We start from the raw sequence: 19,863 nt of genomic DNA, 5'->3' as shown, positions 1-19,863 counted from the left end.
ACTAAAATACAAAAAAAGTAGCCAGGCATGGTAGCACATGCCTGTAATCCCAGCTACTCAGGAGGCTGAAGTGGGAGAATCGCTTGAACCCAAGAGGCAGAGGTTGCAGTGAGCCAAGATCATGTCACTGCACTCCAGCTGGGTGACAGAGAGTGACTCCATCCAAAAAAAAAAAAAAAAAGCCACATTGAGATATGATTTCACAGCAATCAGGTTGGCAAAAACTAATAAAGCTGGAAAGACATAACAATGTGTTGCTAGGATCTGTAGCAAAGTCCACTCTCATCACAGTCGATGTGAGAAAAACTGGAGCTGTATAGTAATGTTGAAGATGCCCACAATTTCCCATCACCAATTCTGTAACTGTATAAATCCTAGGGACACACGTGCATATGGAAACATACAGAAGAGTATACATGATTGTTTTTATTTTTGAAAAATGACAACCTAAAAGCCAAAACCAAGAAATGTATAATTATATAATTGTATAATATATTCATAAAATAGAATATCATACAGCCATGAAAAGTGAATTAGATCTACATGTATCCACTTGGATATATGCAAACACTTTTTGAATGAAAATAGCAAGCTACAGAATGACAGGATCGATAGGATACTATTTTATACAGTTCTAAACCATATTGATATATAGATACACATATATAGTCATAACTATAATATAGAAAGACTTAGTATGAAAAATACATGGGAATGATAAGTATCAAATATAGGATAGTGACTTACTGATAGACAGGGAGGGTATAAAATCAGAATATGGAGAAGATAAAAAGGAAAGTTCTGTTCTGTTTCATTTTTTAACATGTGAAACAATGTATATACCCACAAATACAGATGTTTGGTAAAGCTGGTGGATGGACACATGAATTTATATTATTATTTTCTATATTTTATGTTTAAAATGTTATAAGTTAAAATATTGATATATACTCTTGATTCTTTTTTTTTTTGGAGATGGAGTCTCACTCTGTTGCCAGGTTGGAGTGCAGTGGCGTGATCTCAGCTCACTGCAACCTCCAACTCCCTGATTCAAGCAATTCTCCTGCCTCAGCCTCCCGAGTAGCTGGGATTACAGGCATGTGCCACAATGCCCAGCTAAGTTTTGTATTTTTAGTAGAGATGGGATTTCATCATGTTGGCCAGGCTGGTCTCGATCTCCTGACTTCGTGATCTGCCTACCTTGGCCTCCCAAAGTGTTGGGATTACAGGCGTTAGCCACTGCACCCTGCCTATACTCGTGATTCTAAAATATCAAAAACATAAGAGTTGATGTAGTACAAAGTGAGATTTCCTCCTTCTAATTCCTAATCCCAGTTCCTCTCTTCAGTTCCTTGTATCTTTTCTTTTTTGTCTTTTTTGACATGGAGTTTTGCTCTTGTAGCCCAGACTGAAGTGCTATGGTGTGATCTTGGCTCACTACAACCTCCACCTCCCGCTTTCAAGCGATTTTCCTGCCTCAGCCTCCTGAGTAGCTGGGACTACAGGCACACGCCATCATGCCTGGCTAATTTTTGTGTTTTTAGTTGAGACAGTGTTTCTCCATGTTGGCCAGGCTGGTCTTGAATTCCTGACCTCAGGTGATTCACCCACCTTGGTCTCCCAAAGTGCTGGGATTATAGGTGTGAGCCACCACACCTAGCCAGTTCTTGTATCTTTTCAGGAGTATTCTCTCTATATAAGCAACTATGTGGTTGCATATTTATATAAGCTCACCTTTACTTACAAAATAAATCATGCTGTATGGATTATTTCTCACCTCAAAGCTTTTCTAAATATTTTATTTATTCCATTACAATTTTTTAACAACACTTAGCGAGGCTGAATAAACACTCAATCACCCCAGGCTGCCTGTTCCTGAGTAACATCTACTTTGCTCTTGTGATCACTTCAAATTCTGGCCTTTACCTCTTTCTTCAGTCCCTTCACTCCCTCTCATCTCCCCATCTCTAGGTTACTCACTACCAGTCCACCCTAGATGCCATCACTAAATAATTCTTCCTAAGATAAAGCCTTCAGATATCTGCCTGGATTCGATGCCTGGGTCTACCACTTCCTAGTGGGTAATCTTGGGCAACTTCTGTAATTTTTCTGGGCCCAGGCTCTCCTTGTTTTTAAAACAGGAATAACAATACACATCTCAAATGACTAAATGAGATAATACAGGTAAGTGCTCAGAAGAGAGAATTGACAAGTGGAACTTAAGCTGTAGTCTGATTATCTGTCTATCTATCTATCATCTATCTATCAACCATATATCTTGATTTATCCATGTTTGTCCTTCTACACTGCCTACTTAATAAAACCTGTAGGCTGCCCACCTTACCACCCACATATGACTGTCTGCTGCCTCTCCCCGCTTGATCTCCTGGGCTCGCTGTGGTTGGCTCTCTGCCCTCACTAGGGTTGTTCTGGAAAAGCCGTCCATTCTTTCCCCTCCCCAGACCCATCTTGCCTGACATCTGTGCTGCACTGGACTCTTTGCCAGCTACTTTCTCCTTGAAAACCCAGCTCTCCTGGCACCTGGGCTGTTGCCCTCTCCTGTTGTTCTTATACCTGCCTGGCTGCCTTTATATTCTCCACCAGAGGCTGCTCCTCTCGTACCTTAACACCCTTAAAATGTCAGCATCCGCTGCAATTTCTTCTTCAGTCCTTTTCCATTCTGAAGCTGTTTGGAGTGCATGCTTACTCTTTTGTCTGGTTATTTCCTAGGGGGACTGCTTGCATCCCTCTTGCTATAGTTTCTTCCACTACACTGTTGACTCTTAGATCCCAATATCTCCATCCTCACTCAGGCAGGGGGCCCCAGACTTGTCTGTCTCCTGAGGTTCCTCCTCTCCCAGCAAACCTCCACTTTCATGTCTGGTGTCCATGAATGGCCTCGCCATCCTCCTCTCCTTACATCCAATCCATAACCACAGCCTCTTGATTAAATCACAAATGCCTCTTTAAATATAATGAAAATCATAACTCTAATAAGGTTTAGTGAGTAGGCATTACTTATCAAGAATTTTGCTAAGCATTTTACATAGTTTATTCTACAGGGAACTCTGTAATGTGGACACTGTTACCTCCTCGCAATTTTTCAGGCCTGGACAATGAGGTTAAGTAATTTGTTGCATGGCTGCAAAGAAGTGGCACCCCCTAATAAGGCATCTCCTGCATTCCTATTGCCTGCATTCTCCCTGAAGACAGAACAAGCTTCCTAAAACACATCAAATGCATCACTTCCCAGGCTGAAAACCACTCAGGGGCTTCCCATCAGCTGTAGAGTAACACCCAGCTTCTTTGCATGACATACATTCCTTGTGATCTGGGTCCCACCTAGCTATTTACTGTCAGATTTTGCTAATGATGGTGGAGTCTTGGGCTCGCTTGCATTTCTGGCACCCAGCAATTCCTTCCCAGGTGATGCTTGCACCAGGCTCCTGCTTCAGCAACTCAGTGCTGTAGGGTTACAGCACCTGAGAAGCTCTTTGCTGCCCCCTACTGGCGCTCATAAACCACCGGTGAGAACCATGAAGGTGGATACGTGAATGGTTTTTCAGCGAGACTCTCGTGACTTCAGACATGGTTTCTGTGGATTTTATACAGGGCTCCTGTTGTGAACCTGTGACCACAGCATTACTGGCTCTTCATCGTTAAAGGTTCAGCATGAAAGGGTGTATTTCACCAGCTGCTGGGAGGCGGGTGGCTAACAGTTCTCTACCCTTAGCCCCTTTTGGGACTGCCTCCGCTGAAGAGAGCTACCTGGCTGTGCATCTTATCTCCCACCTTCCAGGGTGACTCAACCCAGTGGTTGCTCAAGCAGCTGTATAGAGCCCTGATTCCCTCCTTTCAACTTAGGCCAATTCTGAAGGGTGGCTTCAGCTTCAGAGCTTCCAATAATTGCCACTGAGGCCTTGCCCTGACTTAGGACAGCCTGACTTGCAGCCTATCCTCGCCCTAGGTGATGGCCCTGAGAACTCTTGCAGGTAAATCGCCTTACCTGTTTCCACCTCAGAGCCTGCTTCTGCTTCCAGGAGCTGGACCTAAGCAGCCGCCTGGAGGCAGCTGGCTGGTGCTCCTCACTCCCCGACTGGAATCAGAGCCCCAGGGGTGGAACCTCCAGAACTTGCATTTCTGGTCTCCATCTCTGAGTTCAGGAAGGTTAGCAGCAAGCTTAGAAAGGAGAAAGCATGGGCGCCCTGGAAGCCAGACCTGGGGCCCAATTCCAGTTCCGCTATAGCCCGGGGACTCCAGGAAAGTCACTTATCCACCCATGCTTGCTTCCCATCTGAATATCGGGATTCCTTAATATCTACCTCAGAAGACTGTGGTAAAATTTGAATAAGATAAATGTTGCTAATCATATATGTTTAAAAGCTTAGCACCGTGCCACCCACAGAGCAAGTAGTCAGTAAGCGCCGGCCTCCTGCCCTCCTGACAGGTAGAGCTGTTGGTGAATAATCAATGTGATCTGAGTATTGTAAAGTGCTGCATAACAAAACCATCTCATCCCCTAAGATCTGGACTCAGACTGCTTAAAATTCTTTTATTTGGCTCAAGGCATTGTCTTCCACCCTTGTTAACATGTGCATGCCTTCTGGGCAAGTTCCATTGTCACTCAAGAAATTTCTGAAGCTACTGAGTCTTGGCACTATAGCCACAGCTGTTCATCAGTCTCTCTCCGGGGAGTTGAGATAAAAGGCACGAATGAGTGGGGTGGAGGGGGGCTATGAACTCTCCAGGGGTGTGGGCCTGGGGAAAGCTAAGGGATAGGAGGTGAGAAAAACACGTGCCTGCAACCAGGATTCTACTCCTGCCCTGTTGCTCCTAGGTCCTGTTCCTGCAAGCACCTGGCTGCTGCTTTTTAAACATCTTGCCATTCCATTTCTCCCCGACTCCCTGGACACTGACCAAGTCACTTTCTGGAGACTCTGTGGTCCAGATTAAATTCTGAGAAAATGACTTCAGTATCTAGAGTATCATCATCCCCTTGGAAAAAGGAGTTGGCAAAGGAATGCCGGGCAGCCTCCCACTGCTCGGTCATCTGTGCCTGGTCTCATTTTCCATCCTGAGATGATGTCTCCACCCCTCCCCGAGGTCCCAGCTGGCCAGCGCTGTCCCCACCCAATGGTGTAGCTGCTCCTCCTGTGTGGGATGCCCAGCCTGGAGGTGCAGATCCTCCCGTGAGGGATGCGCAGCCTGGAGGTGCTGCTCTCTCTGTGAGGGATGCCCAGCCTGGAGGTGCTGCTCCTCCTGTGAGGGATGCACAGCCTGGAGGTGCTGCTGTCTCTTCTGCCCACACCACTCTGCTTCTGCACAGGGATTAAGATGCAGAACACGGTGGGCTTTCTTCACAGTGCTGGCCCAGGTCATTAGTCTTCCCTGACCGCAGTAGAAGAAATTATTTTTTATTATTTTTTATTTTTTTTGAGACAGAGTCTTGCTCTGACACCCAGGCTGGAGTTGCAGTGGCACTATCTTGGCTCACTGCACTGCAACCTCCGCCTTCCAGGTTCAAGTGATTCTCATGCCTCAGCCTCCCAAGTAGCTGGGAACACAGGCACATGCCACCATGCTTGGCTAATATTTTTTTGAATTTTTAGTAGAGACAGGGTTTCACTATGTTGGCCAGGCTGGTTTGAACTCCTGACCTCAAGTGATCCACCCGCCTCAGCCTCCCAAGGTGCTGTGCTGGGATTACAGGCGTGAGCCACTGCACCTGGCCTTGAAGGAATATTCTTGAGCTTGTTTCCTGACACTCTGAAATTCTGGGCCAGACAATGGGGGAAGGATACCTTGCACCTTCTCTTTAAGTCTTAAACTTCCCTCCTGAGTTTGTCCCTCAGCAGTGGTCCCAGCCTTCCTTGATCTGGATCCTGGAGCCTCTTCACTCTCTAGAAGCAAAGACTTCTCCAGCATGCATGATCCCTGCACTGCAGGCCTAAGGGATACTCTTGGAACAGCAGCACTACAGAAACACGTGAAGACCACCCAGAGGAGAGCAAGCAGAGGCCGTATATCCAAAGCCTGCGAGAGTGAGAGAGGCGGCCACCATCACTTGCGTTTGGCAGGCAGGGGAGTGGGAACCCTTGGTGGTGGGAAAAGGAGAAGGCTGCAGGTGTGTTCCTGCTGGAGGCTGTGGGTGTGAGGGAGAGGGAGGCTGCTGAGCAGGAGTGAGGCATCCTGTGTGATTGTTTTGGGGAGCATATTTGGCTTTCTCTGGTCAGTCCTGAGTTGGAAATTGGGGCAAAAATGAGGGGATCTGGTGGTCCTGACACTTTAGGTATGGTTGCTTCAGAGGCTGTGGTTTGGCTTCCCAGGGAGGTTGCTGCAGAGGCTGCCAGTCAGAGTTCTGTTGTGCAGGGACTGGCCACTGTCCGTTCATATATTCAGTTTCCCAGTTCTCACACTTGACCATGTGCTGTATTAACCTGAGATCTCAAACATGCTGTGTCCAGGGTTGATGCCTGGGTCCCAGCTACGGAGATTCTGATTTAATTGTCCATTCTAGTCATGGGAAGCTTAAATGTTTCCCCTAGGTGAAGGTGATTCTATTTCCCAGGTTGAAAACTACTGCCTTAGAGCACAGGTCAGCAAACATTTTATCCAAAAGCCAAATAGGAAATATCGTAGGCTTTGTGGGCCATACGGTCTCCATGGCAATTCCTCAACTCTGCCATTACGGCACGACAGCAGTCATGGCCAACCCATCAATGAATGGGTGTCGCTGTGTTTCCAACTTGGTTTACACAAACAGGCAGAGGGCCAGATTGGCCAAAGACAGCAGTTACCTACCTCCCCTTACAAACTATTTTCCAAATTGCCTATTTATAACAATTCCTTAGGGAATGTATTTACAACACAAATTCCTGGGTTCACTCCAGAGCTGGTAAATCTATGTCTGCAGAGGAAAGGCCTTTGGGGTTTATAGGGACACACGTGTCTTATCTACCCTGAGCAAAGACCAGATCCTTTAGGGGAGGGGCTGCATTTTCTTGCCTGCCCCACACCTGTGTTGGGCACCAGAGTTTATGTGCAATAAAAGGAGAAGGAAGCAAAAAAAAGGTAGGGAAGGAAAATGGGTGAGGTCAGTAAGCAGAGACTGAGATGGAGTTAGTGGTCAGAAAACCCAAGAGACAAGGAAAATGTTCAGATGCACTCCAGTGCAGATCTGGCACCTCTGAGAGGACATCAAGGAAGAAGCTGACCTGAGAACACCTCCATCTTCAAGGCAGATCTAACAGTGTCTCAATCAATTCCAAGAGAAGTCTGGAGCAAAGATTATCTGCAAGAGGAGCCCCACATTGGGTGCAAATGGCTAGACTGCTGGCCCTGCTAGCTCAGCCCCTGGGTTGGGCTGTCAGCTCAGATGTACAGAGGAGCCCAGAGGATGGATACTGTCAGCCAACCACACCCCTCCAGGCTGATGGGCAAGGTCCTTCTCCAAGGGAGACCTGAGCTGTGCACCTTCACGCTGCCAAGAGAAGAAGGATAAGGGGATGGAGACAAAAGAATAAAAGAGAACGAAATAAAAAGAAAAGGGAGAAAAAGATAAGGGGGGTGAGCAGGGTTAGGTATAATCTAGAAACATGGTTATCCTGGAAGTCTCTCGCTGTTGAGAAAAAGATAAGGGGGGTGAGCAGGGTTAGGTATAATCTAGAAACATGGTTATCCTGGAAGTCTCTCGCTGTTGAGAAAAAGATAAGGGGGGTGAGCAGGGTTAGGTATAATCTAGAAACATGGTTATCCTGGAAGTCTCTCGCTGTTGAGAAAAAGATAAGGGGGGTGAGCAGGGTTAGGTATAATCTAGAAACATGGTTATCCTGGAAGTCTCTCACTGTTGGATCTCAAGGGTTGTAGGGTCCTTAAATCAACTTTCATCCTTTTCTTCAAGAGTCCAAACTCTCATTGCCCACCCAGTGCCATTGTGTCCCTGGGAAAGGGAAGCCAATCATTTGAGAGTAATAATAATCACAAGATAGAATATGTGTACAAAATCCTATGCTTTCCCAAGAACATGTCACCCTCCTTCTCATATTTAATAATGATGATACCATCGCCTTTAGTTAGTTCTCCATTTTATTTTTAAATTAAATTAAATTAAATTTTTTGAGATGGAGTCTCATTCTGTTGCCCAGGCTGGAGTGGAGTGGCATAATCTTGGCTCACTGCAAACTCTGCCTCCCAGGTTCAAGCAATTCTCCTGCCTCAGCCTCCTAAGTAGCTGGGACTACGGGGGCGCGCCACCACTCCCAGCTAATTTTTATATTTTTAGTAGAGATGGGGTTTCACCATGTTGGCCAGGCTGGTCTCGAACTCCTAACCTCTGGTGATCCAGCTCCCTCGGCCTCCCAAAGTGCTGGGATTACAGGCACGAGCCATCATGCCCATTCTTAAGTTATTTTCATATACCAGGTTATTCAAAGTCTATCAGAAGTCTGAGATGCAAACAAGGCCATCTTGTTTCTCCATTTCAGGTGAGCAAACTTTTATCAAAGAGCTGAAGGGATTTGCCAAAGGCCTCATGCATGTTAAGTGGCAGAGCTGGGATGTGGACACAGGTTCTGGTATTATAAATCCTGAGTATTGGCTTGTGGAGCCACTTCACCATTTTCTGCCACCTCCAGGTCAGCCTGCCCGAGTCACATGTGGTCTCAGCTCCTCTCCAGGGCACGCTTCCCTGTCTCCAATAGGGTCTCTGAAAAGCATCAGCAGAGATTTACTGTAAAGTGGGGAGGGCAAAGATCCCCAAAACATCTTGTGCCTGAGTATCATAAAAACCAGATTTTTAGAGAAAGTAGCAAATGTGTTTCTAGTTCCACATGAAAGAAAAATAACAAAACCATGATGAAAAAGATGCCCAATATATCAGATCAATAAAAAATAACAACAACAACAACAACAACAAAAACCCTCAAAATAATAACAGCTCCTTAGTGAGGCATTTAAAAAGAAATCTCCTGGCCGGACGCAGTGGCTCACTCCTATAATCCCAGCACTTTGGGAGGCTGAGGCGGGCAGATCATGAGGTCAGGAGATTGAGACCATCCTGGCTAACACAGTGAAACCCCGTCTCTACTAAAAATACAAAAAATTAGCCAGGCCTGGTGGCGGGCGCCTGTAGTCCCTACTCGGGAGGCTGAGGCAGGAGAATGGCATGAACCCGAGAGGCGGAGCTTGCAGTGAACCAAGATAGTGCCACTGTACCCCAGCCTGGGTGACAGAGCAAGACTCTGTCTCAAAAAAAAACCTGTCTTCATTGCACATCACTCTTTTCAAAAAAGAAATAGAACAACATCTTATTTTCTTAGAATAAATTTGAGAAAAAACATGTTTTCTTTTTTTTTCCCTTCCAGAATGTAAGTTCTATGAGGGCTGGGCCTTTTGTCTATTTAGTTTGCTGCTATGTCCCCAGCAGTTACAGTAGTTAGAACAATGTCTGGAATACAACATTTCTTTGATAAATATTTGTTGAATGGATTAATGAACAAATATTGATGCAAGAGACATATCTGAAGAATTAATGATGTCAAAGAATATCTATTTTCAGAATGATGACTGCATAGACAGTTGGGATTAATGAGGTAGGCACCTTGGGGACAATTCTGGGCAGTTTTGTCCTCACTGGGGTGAGCTGCTCTGTTCCTCCGGAGGCTTCTGGTTCTTTAGGCCAAACTCAGGGTGAATGAGAAGTTTACATCAATTGATCCAACAGCATGGTAGAAGTTTGCATCCAGGAGGAACAACTTAACACATAGTTTAAATGGTCACAAAAACTAGGAAGACAGACACACACAGAGGCCCCTCCAGACAAGCTGGATGCAAGGTCAACAGTAAAGTCCCTGTATGTTACTGCTGTACCATATGGTGGGGAAGCTGAAAAGCACACTGACCCTGCGTTAGTCTCCTAGGGCTGCATAACAAAGTACAACAACTGGGTGGCTTAAAACAGTAGGTATTATTATTATTATTATTATTGTTTTTGAGGTGAAGTTTTGCTCTTGTTGCCCAGGCTGGAGTTCAATGGTGTGATCTCAGCTCACTGCAACCTCTACCTCTTGGATTCAAGCGATTCTCCTGCCTCAGCCTTCTGAGTAGCTAGGATTACAGGCATGTACCAGCACTCCCAGTTAATTCTGTATTTTTAGTAGAGATGGGTTTTCACCCTGTTGGTCAGGCTGGTCTTGAACTCCCGACCTCAGGTGATCCTCCCACCTTGGCCTCCCAAAGTGCTGGGATTACAAGCATGAGCCACCATGCCCAGCCACAAATTTATTATCTTATAGTTCTGGAGGTTAGAAGTTCAAAACCTAGGTGTCAGCAAGTTAGTTTCTTCTGGAGGGCTCTGAAGGAAAGGGTTCCAATCCTCTCGTGGCTCCTGGTGGGTGCCGGCAGTACGTGGCCTTCCTTGGCTTGTAGTTGCATCACTCTGGTCTCTGCCTCTGTCACCACATGACATTCTCCCTGTTTCTGTCTGTATCTCTTTTCCTCTTTCTATAAGGATATGAGTCATGTTGGATTAAGACCCATTCTGATGACTTCATCTTTACCTGATTATATCTGCAGAAACCCTAATTCCAAGTAAAGTCACATTCACAATACTGGGGGTTAGAACTACAGTATATCTTCTAGGGAGACAGAATTCTACCCATGATGGACTAGGACTTCCTGGAGCCTAAGTATCATTGTGGAGGCAGAAGGAAAAGGCCGTTGTGTAGACATGTTGTGGACTTCACGTCAGCTCTTCAGAGAGGGTGCTTTGGAAGGCAGAGAGGAAGGTCACCCAGCCACAGAGTAGGGAGGGAGGACTTGGGATCAGAAGGGATTCTGAAAGCAGAAGATACCCAAACTGAGTCTGAGAAGATGAGAAATAATTAGCCAGAGGCTGAAGATGGGTGTGGCAGACAGGTCTTGTGGGAGTCAGGCACTGCTTGACTGCTGGGCATACTGAGAAGAGCAAAGTCACAGTCTCTTGAGGAAGGTGGCACTGTGGCAAGTGTCAGCTGGAGGTGCACACGAGATGCCATGGGAACCTAGAGGAAAGAGAGAGACCTGGCTGAGGGCTTGGGCAAAGCTTCCTGAGACAGAGGTTGTATGCTGACTTGGAAAAGTTCTAGGAGCAAGCTGGGTATTGAAGGGAGGAAAGGATATTCCCAGCAGAGGAAAGATCAAGAACTAAAGCCTGTGACCTAAAACCTTGGTGTAAAGGAAAGTAAAACTATTAGGACCCCCAAACTTCTTATGCAAAAGGAAATGTTAAGCCCAGAGACTGAGTCACTGCCATACCTTTTTCCAAAGGAAGCTGTTATAACATCATTCACCAGCTGGATCCCCATGGAAAGGTAATAAGGCCTTGCAGATCATTCCTGAGTAAATTCTTTGCAGGTCTCCCATACATAAGGACATGCCAACTTAGCTTTAGGTTTACAATCTACATCTAGTTCGTAAAACTCAAGTCTACTGGATTCCACACTGATAATATCCATTATAAGCTTATCTTCCCAGGTACAGAACAAAGACAAGACTCCTTCTTCCAACTACTCAGAGACGTCTGCATAATTGACTTTTACTTTATTCCCTTTTTCTTTTTAAACAGTGTCCTTATCTTCACCTTATCTTACATAAAATGTAGATTTACCGGGCACTAATTAAAATCTCAGAGGATTGTTACCATTTGCCTAACTGCCTACCAGCTCCTCTTCCTAAATGTCTTCCCTCCCTTAAAGGAAATGTATAAATACCAAACCTCCTGAAAAACTCTTCAGAAAAACAGTCACAGATGTGTCTGTGGCTCGTATTTTTGTGAGATGCATCCTAGAGCTGGTGTATGCCTCAGTCACTCATTTCAGTTGTCACTGGCTTACAGGTAAACTGCAAACATCTTGGTTTTAATAGAGCTGAAGAACTGGGAAGAGTATTAGTCCGTTTTCACACTGCTATAAAGAACCGCCTGAGACTTGGTGATTTATAAAGGCAAGAAGTTGAACTGACTCACAGTTCAGCATGGCTGGGGAGACCTCAGGAAACTTACAATCACGGTGGAAGGTGAAAGGGAAGCAAGGCACCCAAGTGAAGGGGGAAGAGCCCCTTGCAAAACCATCAGATCCCATGAGAGCTCACTCACTATCATGAGAACAGCATGGGGGAAACTGCCCCGTGATCCAGTGACCTTCACCTGTTCTCTCCCTTGACACATGGGGATTAGGGGATTATAATTCACGATGAGATTTGAGCGGAGACACAAAGCCTAACCACATCAGTAAGTGACCCTGCGAAGAAAAGCAGGTGACAGCTTTGAGGGCCAGGCTTCAGAGCTTTAACTTTATGGTGCAGGAGAAAGTGAGCTACTGATCCCTTTTGAAATTGTGGGGTGATAGGTGATCTGATATGATCTGCATTTTCAATAGACCAAGCCAGCTGCCCTGTGGAAGCTGGAGTTAAAGCTCCTGCCCAGGGCAGAGAGAGAGAGAAGATGGGAGTCTGTAACTGAGACAAAAGAAGGTGAGGCACTAGCCCAGAACAATAGTGGTAGAAATGAAGAGGCAAGGCTGCACACAAGAAATGCTGAAGCAGGCTGAATGATCAGTGAGAAGAAGGAAGGACTGGGGGGCAATGAGGCCAGTGGTTCAGAAAGAGGAAAACCATCAGGAAAAGGATGTTGTGGTCCCGACCAGTTGCAGGAGGACGTATGGAAGCTCCATGTGGAGATGAACAGGTAGTTCATTTCAGAGCTGCAAGTGCATACTGGAAAAACATCATTTTTGATCAGTGGTGCTGACGTTTGCCCCTTAGAGGACGTTTGATAACGTCTGGAGACACTGGGGGGTTGTCACAACTGTTGGGGGCTAGTACACGACTGGCATCTAGAAGGTAGAGGCCAGGAATGTGGCTAAACATCCTACAATGCACAAGGCACTGCCCCCACAAGAAAGACTTATTCAGCCCCAAGTGTCAGTATTGCTGGAATTAAGAAGCACTGGCTGAGAGGTAGCTCTTGAAACTATAGATAGGCACCCTAGTTAAGCCCTGGAGAGTGTGAGGAGGAGAAAAAAGTGCTGACAAAGAACAAAAGCAAAGTAATCACCAGCATTTACCAGGCAGACCAAGTACAGAAGATCAGAACATGGAGTAGGGGATGAGAAGAGAGGGAGGGAATTTCCTTTGAGGGTCTGAAGCACTTTCAAATGGAAATGATTATCAGGTGGGAGAGAGCTATTGTATCGTGCTGAATGCTTTTAAAGCAAAAGCTACATGTTGCAACAATAGGGTTATATATATATATATAAAATATAAGATGTATTATATTATGCCTAATCCATAATGTATCATATTATACACTAATAATATACATTATTAGTATATTATTAATTGAACACTTGATTTCTTGCAAACCAACCTTATTCCCAGGTTCAATTTTGAGATGGGAAATTCACCATGTTCTTAAAACATCCTCTTTCCAAACATAAGTCCTGGGCTTGCTCTTTAGGTCAACCTTTAGGAAATGAGGGGAGAAGTTGAGTAGCAGAGAGATCCTCCTGAATCCAGCTTGACTCCAAAGACACCAGGGCTTAATTAGCGGAGAACGTAATGTGGGTATGAGGAAGGCAAAGCTTCAGGGATGGACTGAAATCAATATGGTGTCTGTGCAGAGACCTTTGCCTGTCCGCATAGTGCTAGAAAACTGCAATTGGACAAGAGAGCTGAGTTGCTCTGTGGACACACTTTAGTTAACATTCCAGGCAGGGTTTCTATCAAGCTCACTTGCAAGACCACAGATGACCACTTGAAAGAGGAGACTGTCTTACAGAGAAAGAAAGTCTTGTCAAGGGACAGGAAATAGAATGACTGAGAAGACTCACCCTGTGCCACTCCAGGGAGAAAGCGTATTGTAAATTACAACTATCATAGGATATGACTGGTCTTCAAACTGATGCTCCAACACCCAGATGCATTGTGTCCTTCAAAATATTGCCCTTTGGTCAAAACCCTTACTCCAGTGAAACAGCCCTGGCAGGGACAGCTTTGGAAGCTCTTCTCCAGCCAAAGGGTCCCATTTGCAGAACTCCTGTTGGTCCCACCTCCCCAAGAAGCTTTTCTGACTCCGGTACCTACTCTCCTTTTCTTTCTCTGAAATCTTATGAAATATAAAGTCTACAATTCAGAACTTATTTCCAAGGAGGTATTTCATTTGTAAATTAGTCCCTCATTTTATTATAAGCCACCAGGATTCAGTGGCAGGGAAGAGTGAGTTTTTTCATGGCTACTACCACTGCTGCTACCTAACACCTCTCAGCAATTTAATAACTGCTGGGCCCTGTTCTAATCACTTGTACTAACCCAAGCTATCACCTCAAACACCCTCTGGAGGAGGCAGAGGGTGGTTACATAACTTGTTCAAAGTCATCAGGGGAGTAAGAGACAGTCAGGATTTAAACATGAGCCAGATGACTGCAGTGCCCACATTGTGAACTCCTCTGCCACACTGGGCATGGGACCTGACACTGTCCATCATGAGAGCATGACTTGAGCTAGCTCCTTCAAGCCCTCGAGCTCCAGGTTTGTATCAGGCCGATCCCAATCTGCCTGTAGTGCTCAACTTCTTTATAAAAGCTTTGTTTGTATAAATGTATGAGGTACAAATGTAATTTTGTTACATGGATATATTGTGTAGTGGTAAAGTCAGGGCTTCTAGTGTAACCACCAACCAAATAATATACATTGTACCCATTAAGTAATTTCTCATCATCCACCTTCTCCTTCACCCTTCCAAGTCTCCATCATCTATCATTCCACTCTATGTCCAAGTGCACACACTACTTAGCTCTGCCTTGTAAATGAGAACATGTAGCGTTTGTCTTTCTGTGTCTAAGTTGTCTTACTTAAGATAATAGACTCCAGGCTGAGTGCAGTGGCTCACGCCTAGTAATCCCAGCACTTTGGGAGGCCAAGGCAGGTGGATCACTTGAGGTCAGGAGTTCGAGACCAGCCTGGCCAACATGGTAAAACCCCATCTATACTAAAAATACAAAAATTAGCCGGGCGGGGTGGCAGATGCCTGTAATCCCAGCTACTAGGGAGGCTGAAGCTTGAGAATTCCTTGAACCTCATGAAGTCAAGGAATTGATAGGGGGAGGTTGCAGTGAGCCAAAATCATGCCACTGCACTCCAGCCTCATACAGCCTTGGTGACAGAAGGAGACTGTCTCAAAAAAACAAACAAACAAACAAACAAACAAAAACCAGATAATGGTCTTCAGTTCCATCCATGCTGCTGCAAAAGACACGACTTCATTCTTTTTTAAGGCTGAATAGTATTCCAGTGTGCCTATATACCACTTTTTCTTTATCCAGTCCTCCATTGATTTAGGGTAGTTGTCTCTGCCCACAACCCTGAGTATAGAGTGGCACTGAGCCATTTGTTAGGTAGCAGTGTCTGAGGAACAGCCAATAACTTGAAAGGCTGTGTCAAAACAAGAAGATCAGAGCTCCTTCCTTGTGAATTTGTACTAGCAAAGACATCTGTTTTTGGCAGTTGAATTTCAGTGGTAGGGCCTATTTATCCTGGTTGCCACACACCTCTGTCTAAGAGGTACTGACTAGCTGGAGAGAGTACATGGAGCTTGGACCCTCTGGACAGGTGCGCCAGGTCGACCATGTGTTAGGCCATTCCTGGAGAGGAAGGGGGCTGTGGTGGAAAAGAGCAGGGTGAGACAGAGAGTCCAGGGGCCAGAGCCCTACTCTCCCTGCTTTCTGATAGGCAACTGAGGAACCTGAAAATTCTAAATTCAAATGGAGCCTGGTAGGTGGTTATGACTGCATATTTGTGAGTGTAGGAGAGTAGAAAACATCTCACTAACAACTTGGGCAAGTAACTTGTAACTTGGCTTGTAATTTGTAAATACTTAGACTCAGGGGTCCTCCTTTGCAGCCTTACTCTGGGTCTAGTGCCTGTTGGGGGCTGGCTTGGGTAAGAGCTGTGAGGAAAAGTACACCAGGGCCGGTAGAGAGTAATGGTGCAAATGACTATTTTAGACAAGTTGGTCGGGGAAGATCTCTTTCTAAGTAGAGACCTGGAGGGAGGGAAGGAGCCATGCTCAAGCGATCTGCAGAAGACAGATGCCTGGCAGAGCAAGCACTAGGACTCTGAGATGAAGCAAGCAAAGTAAAAACATAACCCAGCACAACAAGAAAGTAATTATAGACTTACAAAGGGCTTTTGAAACGATGACTTCGGCAGGCAATGTTTCAGTGGTTGGAATAGAAATGATTCCAATGCACATTATGAGTTTAATTTCTCACTATCAAATTTGATAAATTAGGGGCAGGATATTTGGGGCAAGATGACTTTTGGAATTTAGGACACTGCTTTACGTAGATTCAGAACTCTTGGTGTTGACAATTATCTTGGCCAATCAACAGGGAGGGAACTTGAGCAATGAGTCCACACAGGGGACCTGACTTGTGAACATGGTCTCTGAGCCTCATATTGCTTTACTTGTGACGTATTTTAAAGGTGCAGGAAAGAACAGAAAGCAACATTAAGAAACAGATGCGTACTCACAAGCCAGTTCTGTTAAATTGGAACATCTTGCCATATTAGCTACAAAGGACTTTAAAGAAATGAAATGTTGGCCGGGCGCGGTGGCTCAAGCCTGTAATCCCAGCACTCTGGGAGGCCGAGACGGGTGGATCACGAGGTCAGGAGATCGAGACCATCCTGGCTAACACGGTGAAACCCCGTCTCTACTAAAAAATACAAAAAAAGCTAGCCGGGCGAGGTGGCGGGCACCTGTAGTTCCAGCTACCCGGGAGGCTGAGGCAGGAGAATGATGTGAACCCGGGAGGCAGAGCTTGCAGTGAGCTGAGATCCGGCCACTGCACTCCAACCTGGGCGACAGAGCGAGACTCCGTCACAAAAAAAAAAAAAAAAAAAAAAAAAAGAAATGAAATGTTGTAGATAGAGTGGAAGCCTCTGCATTGTAACAACAGTAACAACAGACAACCGTGAGTCTCTTGAGATGTGCTGGACACTTCACAAATGTTGATCGGCTCATTCAATCCCTGCAACCATTTGAGGTGAGTGATCATAGAATCCTTATTGGGTAGAGGGAGAAGATGAGGTACACAGAAATTACGTAACCACCAACATCTCACTTGTTGGCAGGGAAGCTGATATCTGAAATTGATCCTGAACTGAACTGCTCCACTGACTCTAAATATGTAGATTTTTACATCTTTGCAAACTCTATAAAATTGATATTATACTATAATTTTCTTAATGTAAACTGTTCATTCTATGTGAGAGTCAACCATGTCAATGCTTTTAGGCATATGTCATGCATTTTAAAACATTGTATAGTATTCCAATGTTCAATGTTTTATTGGTAGATATTTGCATCATTTTCATTTTTTTTCTCTTACAGGTGGTACAAAGAACATTCTTATCACCTTATAAACATTTGTAAGTGTTTCCACTGTGCTGTGTTTCTCAACAGTAGCTGTACATTAAGGAAGAATTTAAAAATGAACATACCTGCAGGCACCACACCTGGGCAGTCTAATTTCATTAATCTGTTTTTTGTTTTGTTTGGTTTGGTTTGATTTCTAGCTTGCCTGGCAATTCTGTTTGTTAGTTTTCCTTCTGACAGTCAGGACCCTCAGCTGCAGGTCTGTTGGAGATTGCTTGAGGCCCACTCCAGACCCTGTTTGTCTGGGTATCAGCAGCGGAGGCTGCAGAAGATAGAATATTGCTGAACAGTGAGTGCTGCTGTCTGATTCTTGCTCTGGAAGCTTCGTCTCAGAGGTGTACCCCGCCGTGTGAGGTGTGAGGTGTCGGTCTGCAACTAGTGGGGGATGTCCCCCAGTTAGGCTGCTTAGGGGTCAGGGACCCACTTGAGCAGGCAGACTGTCCGTTCTCAGATCTTAGCCTCCGTGCTGGGAGATCCACTGCTCTCTTCAAAGGTGTCAGACAGAGTCGTTAACATCTGTTGCCTGCCAATTCTAATGTGCATTCAGGTTTCAGAACCATTACCTCAAGCAATGTACTTCCACATGGAATTACATGATCTTCACCAAATTGCCCTTTAATGTACCAATTCATACTGCCATCAATGATGTGTGAGGACCTGTACTTACTGCCTCCCTTTTGGTTCTCGATGTTGTCATTCATGTTCATGCTCTTACTTTCTCTGATTGGAATTGCTAGAAAATTGCTCATTTTATTAATATTTCCAAAGAATAATTTTTGGCTTTGATTTTCCACTGTTTTACATTTTTTCCTTTTTTGTTGATTTTGGTTATTTTTTCATTTCTTATTCTATGCTTCCTTTTTTTTTTTTTGAGATGGAGTCTCATTCTGTCTCCCAGGCTGGAGTGCAGTTATGTGATTTCAGCTCACTGCAACCTCTGCCTCCTGGGTTCAAGTGATTCTCCTGCTTCAGCCTCCTGTGTAGCTGGGACTACACACTTGTGAACATGGTCTCTGAGCCTCATATTGCTTTACTTGTGATATATATATATATTTTTTTTAGTAGAGACAGGGTTTCATTATGTTGGCCATGCTGGTCTTGAACTCCTGACCTCAAGTCATCCACCCATCTCAGCCTCACAAAGTGCTGGGATTACAAGCATGAGTTACCATGCCTGGCCTATGCTTCCTTTTGTTTTCCCTTTTTCTAGCCTTTGTTTACTTTTCTTTTTTTTTGTTTCTGAGAAGAATTAGATAAATTTTTTTTTTAAGCTTTCTCCCTTTCTAATCTATGCATTTGAAGCAAAATATTACTCTCTAGGGACTGCTTTAGTTGTACTGCAAAAATTTTGTTATGCAAAACCTCTTATCTTTAATGTTCAGTTCAAAAAGTTTCTATTATTTGCTGTGATGGTTTTTTCTATGACTCATAGATTATTTAAAAGTGTATTGCTTAATTCACAAGTAGTTGGTGATTTTAAAATTCTCTCAGTATTTCTATCTTAATTTTACTGTGATCTGAGAATACAATGTGAATAGTTATAATTCCTTGAACTTTATTGAGGTTGACTTTGCAATCCATTATATGGTCAATTTGGGGACATGTTCATGTACACTTGCCCAATAATATGGTCCATGCTGGGTGCAGTGTTCAATGTGTCAATTAATTTAAGTTTGTCATTTTGTTTCGATTTTCTTTATGTATATTTTTCCTGTTTGATCTATCTGCTGTTGTGAGAAGTGCGAAATATTCCTATCATCGTGAATTTCTCTATTTCTTCTTTTGGCTCTGTCAGTTTTGCTGTGTCTGTCTTGAAGCTATATACAGATTCAGAATTCTTATTTTTTCCTGATAATTTGACCCCTTTTTCATTATGTAAATGTTACTTTTCTTTAGTAGTGTTATTTTGCCTTAAACTCCACCTGATGAGTAGTGTATGTAGCTAAACCAGTTTTCTTTTGGTTAATATGGACGTGGTACACATGTTCCATCCTTGAATTTTGTATATTTCTGTGTCTTTATAATAATTGTATGACTCTTGTAAGCACAAAATGTTGTTCAAATTGCTTTTATATCTAATCTGATGGTCTCAGGGTTTTAATTGAAATATTTAGTACATTTGTAATTAAAATAAGCACGAATATACTTGAAGTTCAATCAACCTTCTTAGTATTTGCTTTCTATTTGATCAATCTATTTATTTTATATTCCTATTTCTCTTCTTCTCTTGGCCTTTCTTTAGATTAACAATCCTTTAGATTATTCCCTTTATCCCTCTATTAAGTTGTTTAATTTGAGTATCCCAAGGTCCTAGCACTATGAGAGAACTGGTAAAAGGAATAGTTTGTATTAGATTCGTAGTAAGTCAAGGATGTGTGGAGTAACCATTA

Source organism: Trachypithecus francoisi, unplaced genomic scaffold, assembly GCF_009764315.1.
Source record: "Trachypithecus francoisi isolate TF-2019V2 unplaced genomic scaffold, Tfra_2.0 Lachesis_group7, whole genome shotgun sequence".
Classification (NCBI taxonomy): domain Eukaryota; kingdom Metazoa; phylum Chordata; class Mammalia; order Primates; family Cercopithecidae; genus Trachypithecus; species Trachypithecus francoisi.
This window is presented reverse-complemented; position numbering follows the sequence as displayed.